This window comes from Zerene cesonia, chromosome 4, assembly GCF_012273895.1.
Source record: "Zerene cesonia ecotype Mississippi chromosome 4, Zerene_cesonia_1.1, whole genome shotgun sequence".
NCBI lineage: Eukaryota > Metazoa > Arthropoda > Insecta > Lepidoptera > Pieridae > Zerene > Zerene cesonia.
In genome coordinates this window covers 4,372,478-4,377,621 of record NC_052105.1, presented here as the reverse complement: position 1 = coordinate 4,377,621, position 5,144 = coordinate 4,372,478, and the positions used below count along the sequence as shown (strand labels likewise).

The window sequence follows — 5,144 nt, the reverse complement described above, 5'->3', positions numbered from 1 at the left end:
TTGGGATACGCTAGTGCATTACTCAACAAGATACACGGACAAATCCAATGCTTTGTTGCGCTCCATTTGCATTGGATTTTGATGTTGAGTGTAGTGTAGTAATTAATTACAACATAGATACCTGAATGTAAGCTGTTAGATGAAAGCTTGTAGAAATATATTCATAATAGTAAAGAATAAGATAAGAATAGAATAATAATTAGCCTGGAAGAGCATTTTCTCTAACGTTCCGCAAACGAGAGAGGTTCTATATATATTTGGAATGAAGTAAAATATTATATATAGCTGTTAGGTTGCAGTGACAAAACATAAAGTAATGGTTGCATAACGGATGTATTGTGGTAAAAACTACCTCGTCACTTCCCAAAAGTGAAAACACAATTAAATAAAATTGCCAAAGCTTTTATTATTTATACGCGTTTTTTGTAGCTAATAGTGTGTGAAAACTAAATATAGTAGGTAGTTATACGAACTACTAATAGTATATACATAGGTAGATTTGCAGTTTTCATAGTTTTTTTTTAGTATTTTCTTGTGTTTGATTTTACGCGAGTATAAGTTTAGAAATTAAAAACTTTTTAACGGAATTTAAAAGCTTTATTCATTATATTATTAACCCGACGTTTCGAACACTTTACAGCGAGCGTGGTCACGGGGAGACTGAGATGTTATATGTCTTGAAGGTCATACAAAAATTGTTGTTTGTGAACTACCTCCACCTATTTCTCCGCAGTTGGTGTGTAGAGTATTTTTCTTGATGTTGGCAGTATTGGTTGATAGGGTCTTCTGGTGTTTTGGTATGTCTGACCTGGGGTTTTAAATTCTTGATAACAGGATCCCAGGTGTTGGAAAGCTGTAAACCATCTCCTCTATTGAAATTTTCATGTTTTTTAATTTCATAGCCTCACGTACAAGTCTTGGAAAAAAACTATTTTCTCTGGCGAGGATTTGTGGTTGGTCGAAACGTAAGGAGTGGTTGTTGTCCAGAGTGTGTTCACATACCGCAGACTTCTTGTGACGCCTATGCTTGATATCCGCAATGTGTTCCTTCAATCGGCTACCAATGCTTCTTTTTGTTTGACCGATGTAGGAGAGACCACAATCACAGTCTAACTTGTACACACCTGCTTCTTGTAAAGGAATATTACTTTTTATTGGTCTCAAGAATTGATTCATTTTCTTGTGCGGCTTGTATATAGTTTTGATTGAAGCTCGATTTAGAATTCTTCCAATTCTGTCAGTAACACCCTTCACATATTGTAGCTAGGCTGGTTGTCCTTCTACTGTGTGTGGCTTCATTCGACTTCTGTGATGCCGTGGGGGCTTCTGCAGCTTGTTTTCACGTAGTACTCGCTCGACATGCTGCAGTTCCCCGCTGAGGTGGGCAGTATCACAGAGGAGGCGGGCTCTCTGAAACAATGATTTACTGACAGAAGCGAGTTGACAGGGGTGGTGGTGGGATTCACCATTGAGGTACCTATCAGTAGTTAGTACTGTTGTATTTTTTTTTTATTATTCTAACTAATTAATATCTTTAGATATTAAAAATGAAGAAAAAATGGGAAATATTGAAATATAATATTACCCCAAATTTATATTCACACAACATAGAACATTTCGTTCGTGTCTGATCAAAAAACAATATTAATTAATCCATTTAAACAATGTGGCTCATACAAATATCCTCAATTATAATGAAATACAATTGCAGTTGTTTCTGTTTTATTTTTTTTATGTAAATAGGTATGCATTTAACTTTGTGTACACTTTAATGAGATAAATTCCACTAAACTTGCTGATGAAGCAATTTAAGCCCCCAATTAGTTTCGGTTAGTGATTGAGCGATTTAATATACGATCATTTAGAAGAAGAAATGAATATCTTTTTATTTTTTGATGTCATAGTCGGCAATGGTAGCTGGTAAAGAGGCTGAAGATAAGCATTCCAGCGCCCGTGAACATTTGCAGAGGCCTAATGCGTTGGCAAATGGATTATTGACTTTTAAGATAGATATGGGATAAAGAAAGTATTGACGAAAGTGATACAGGAAAGGATCGGGAAGGGTAAGGAAGTATCGAGCCTCCGGTTTGTTCCGTAATTATGAAAATTGTTTTTGTTTAAAGTAATGAAGTAATATACGAGGATGAACATTATATAGTCTACCTTTACCTTCAGGCATTACGAGTGACGTATGTCAAAAAAAAGATAAAAAAATTCTAGTTTAGCAATGAGCATGCATTATTATTTAACTGGGTTACACCACAATTACAACCAAATTACAACTGGGTTACCAACATTGAATATAACGTAGGTATAAGCTATACAATTATCGAAAGAAAGAAGCCCAATAGCAACAAAGCACAGTTTTCATGAGTTGTGATACAGATAATTCTTCAAAATATACAAAGCTTTCAAGAAGCTAGCCACATATTAAAGGTGAATCAATAAAAAAAACACGTACACCGTCTGGATCCGCTTATTTAAACAAAAGTTAATATCATCCTATTACATGAACGGGAACTTCTTCATAATGGTGCGGTTAGAGTCTAGTTGTTATTACTTGTTCTGTTTGGATGTCTATGAGACTGTTAAACTTTCATATTGCCAATAGAATTAGCATCAAAGGGCTATTATACGCCCGCTTCGGTACCTCCCGCGTAATATATGTCCAATTACGTACCGAATATTATTAAAATCATACCTATTTGTATTCACCTTATATCCACTTCAGACTCTTATTAATACTTTACAATATAATTAAATTTTTACGTTTCGTTCGTTAATATAGCGGGATTGATGTACAGTTCATGGCTTATTAGATAATATTGAGCACGTTCTAACTAGTAGGTACATTTTATTAAAACAAAATCTGGTTACGTGCTCAATTTGAACTGATATTGAATTTATTAAATGAAAAATTTGTGTTTGGATGGATGTAAGGATGTTTGCAAATCAATTACTCTAAAACGAATATTTGGATTTGGATGAAATTTGGCAAACATATTTAAATAACGGTCTTTGTAATTCTTCTTATTATTAAATGACACTAAGTTATTAAAACGTCCAAATAATGGGAAAATAAATCGTTAATGTAATTAATAAATATATATAACGTGTGTTGATTATCGTTATTACCTATTTAAGCTACTCGTATATTCAGGCACAAAATAAAGCCAAGACGTTTTCAAACGAAACTACGGTTTACAAAAACAAAAAGTTTCATAACAAAAAACAGCTAGATCATATTGTGTTATACCACAGATAACTTACATACTATACTGTTACACGATGCAATTATAAAATAATACTTTAAAGGAATATACGACAAGATAACGGGTACGCACGAAGCGGTTGATAAGCAAAATGAGTGTATTCCGCGGGGACGCTAGTTTGGCCTGGGGAAATTCATTTCATTTAAGCTACGGTACATTTTTATCTGAAAGTGTGAAACGTATGCATAATTTAATGGGCATCTACCTATTTATTAAAATTGAAACAGGCGCCTGCATGTAGGTATACAAAAATTTTAGAGTGAAATTATTTGGTGGCGTGTCTCGCGGGTAGAATATGTTTTATATATTTTAAAACTTCCTAGTTTATTTAAGTATTTGTGTAATTATCAGAATAAGATGTTCTTAAATTGTGCATTACATAGGAATTTATGATAAAACATATTTTAAATGAAATTTCTACACATAATGTTATTAATAATGCAATTAATTATGAAAATGATTCTCTATCACGTGTATATACATAATATTTCCTTGAAAAAAACAGTAAATCATTTATTTGCGAGTATATTAATGGAGTAGAAGTAATCACGATATTGGAATGATTTCTTTTCACAATCTGTTATTAGACATATTAATCTAGACTCGATAAAGGTCAGGACACAATGACACATTTCTATTTTAAGTCACAGTCATATTTCTATTTCTATAAAATCCTATGAATTGAGCACTTGATTTATTTATTGACATTTCATCGAATAACGGAGTCGCCATCATCTAATTGCCCAAATTGGTCATAAGGCGCAAATTTCGTCAACATTTCAACGCTACGGACGATGATTAAGGTAACAGCTACGAATAACAAATACTTATTCGTAGGGTAACAGCATATAAGCATGGTGGCCATCAGTTGTAAATCCTTTGGGCTGAACTGAACTCCTTCTTCTTATGACAAAAAATCAATCATTTGATCCGTCTCGCAAAATTAGTCAGATCAATTAAGCCATTACTTGGAAAAATTCAAAATTCAGCCTTATTTGTACATACAAAATTTTACATAAAAATAAAAGCAATCACATAGGTAATACGAAAGGTCTTATTTCACGTACACACCTGAGTAGAAAGAAAATCTCTCCTAAATGTAACAATAATATTTCAAACGAATTGCTGTACCTACAAATAATGTAAAACGGTCCATTGCGTCATAAAAGTCACATCCTTTCATGAGTAATGAGTAAACCCACGATAGGAGGGCGAGCCTTTTTATTGTTTTACTATAAATGTGTTTGTGGATAAATTTTATATTTGAATTCTTCAAAGCATTTTGAGTAAATTATGTGTTATTTGGTGCGTACAGTTGCTTATGCGAACGTATTAATTACTTATGAGCAAGCAATTAGGAAATCTATTGTTTTTTTACTCTATTTAAAATAAATCTTAACTAAATGAGAAATTTTTAAAGAATAGAAAAAATTTGATCACGAGGCAGGATTCGAACCTGCGTATCTTGCCTAACCGTAGCAACGCCTAGCCTCTCGGCCACCCGTGATCCTATAAGTAAGGATCACGGGTGGCCTATAAGTAAGGATATATTATAAAAATATACCTCTTCCTCCCTCGTCTACTGTCTACCTTTTGTCCAGAAACCTATGCTTTATACCGGCGCAGTTGTCCCACCAAAAGCAAAATTCTCTATTTTGCTCTACAAGATCTTTGCTCTACAAAATCCAGTAAGTCACTACCTATTTCATTTGCCCTTTGCTTTGCCTCCGTTTTATCCCACATATCATTATACCCATAACCAAAATTGTAAAATTAAAACAGGATAACTCACGCTTATAATAAAACAGGCTGACTTGGCCATAAGGGCATGACAAAACTTAAAAAATCAAAATCATCAGTTAAGTTTCGGCC

General features: G+C 33.5%; 1 pseudogene; it reads right to left on the bottom strand.

The window, feature by feature from the left end:
• Positions 1-709: 709 nt before the first annotated feature.
• LOC119839789 lies at positions 710-2,179 on the bottom strand (annotated as a pseudogene).
• Positions 2,180-5,144: the final 2,965 nt, after the last annotated feature.